At 39.9% G+C, this 1821-nt stretch overlaps 1 non-coding gene across 1 annotated transcript; it reads left to right on the plus strand.

Moving 5' to 3' along the window:
* Positions 1-402: 402 nt before the first annotated feature.
* Positions 403-521, plus strand: LOC136858879 (5S ribosomal RNA). Its single transcript, XR_011017747.1, has one exon. It is a non-coding gene; the product is annotated as a 5S ribosomal RNA (ribosomal RNA).
* The last annotated feature ends 1300 nt before the right edge of the window (positions 522-1821 follow it).

The following is a 1821-nucleotide window of genomic DNA, read 5'->3' on the forward strand; positions in this document are numbered from 1 at the left end:
TTATGTATGCAGCTGGACGACATAAATTAAAGTCTGTATAATACCCGCTGCTAGTTAAAAGAAACTGTCAGTTGGTAGTACTGGGGTTAGTTCCATTATGCGGCCAGTAGACGGCATTTACTTGAATAAGGAATTTTATTTAGAGATATTATTGATCAAGGCAGTTTATTCACTCATTTAGTTTCAACACTTGGAGATTCATCTGGAAAAAGAGCCGTATTTCTATTTTCCGTAACAGCTCATCTACTCGCTTATTTCAATCGATTATCTACCCGACACATTTAAACCGAAAATATTATTCGTGATGCATCCGATTATCCTGTGCGATATCATTGAATGATATATGTAATTTATTCGATTATTTGATTCGTTTATTAATTCGATTATTAAAATTATTCCATTGCCAACGACCATACAATGTTGAATACACCGGTTCTCGTCCGATCTCCGCAGTTAAGCAACATTGGGCGTGGTCAGTACTTGGATGGGTGACCGCTTGGGAACACGACGTGCCGTTGGCTCAATTCCCTTGCCAACGGCCGTAGCCGTGTTGAAACACCGGATCCCGTGAGATCTCCGAAGTTAAGCAACATTGGGCATGGTCAAGATTTGGATGGGTGAGGGAATGGAGGAGTGGAAAGGAACTGGCCACCCTACTAATAGGGTGGACATTTATCAATTCCTAGAAGAACGGGCCCAGCTTGTGAGTTTCCAGACTGACCCAGATAGAGAAATTTACTCTTACTAACCCTCTTCCTGGAATTCGTATTGTTCTGGAAAGGACACGTGCAATGGTGTCTGTACGGTGTACTAGCCGCCAACGTCTTGGAAAAGAGTGGTAGTCCAAATGAATAGCCTACTATCACGCTGGGTCGAAGGCCTGAAGAGCTTGAATACTATTCGCAAACGAAAATATTCAATTACGGTTCCCTTCTGGGACATTAATTTTTGAAATAACAATGAGTTTCGTCTAACTTGCATTTTAGTACTGTATCTCCGTATTTCACTAGTGCCGGAATTTCACCTGGAAAAGGGTTCTTTTACTTGCCAGTAAGTCTTCTGATACAAGTATCTTGAAATTAAGCTCCGACGGAAATCGACGACAGTGATTATCGGAACCACATTTTTGAGCGCAGACAAGTCCCTGACCAACAATACCACAAAAATCCACATTCTAGAACACAATAGGTAAGTCTGTAACCAACAATACCACATAAACGTACAAAATTAATTCTTCTAATATAAAAATAGATAAAGTAATATTGTTGTTGTTCGGGTCATCAGTCCATAGACCGGATTGGTGCAGCTCTCCATGCCACCCTTTCCTGTGCTAACATTTTCATCTCTACGTAACTTCTACGTCCGGCATCTACGCTAATCTGTTTGTCGTATTCCATCTTGGTCTACCCCTGCCATTTTAAACACTTACACCTCCCTCAAAGACTAAGTGAACAAGTCCTGTGTGTGTTAAGATGTGTCCTATCATTCTATCTCTTCCACTCATCAAATTTAGCCAAATCGATATCTTCTCACCAACTCGATTCATTATCTCCTCATTCGTAATTCGATCTACCTATCTCACCTTCAAGATTATTCTGTAACACCATATCAGAAAATCTTCTATTCTCTTTCTTCCTGAGCTGGTTATAGTCTATGTTTCACTTCCATACAATGCCAAACCCGAGACGAAAGTTTTCAAAAACGCCTTCCTTCCCTGAGCTAGTCTACATTTTATATCCTCCTTACTTCTGCCTTCATTAATTTCATTAATTGATTTACAACCCAAATAAAACCATTAATCTACTTCCTTTAAGATTTCAT

Source organism: Anabrus simplex, chromosome 1 (assembly GCF_040414725.1).
Source record: "Anabrus simplex isolate iqAnaSimp1 chromosome 1, ASM4041472v1, whole genome shotgun sequence".
NCBI lineage: Eukaryota > Metazoa > Arthropoda > Insecta > Orthoptera > Tettigoniidae > Anabrus > Anabrus simplex.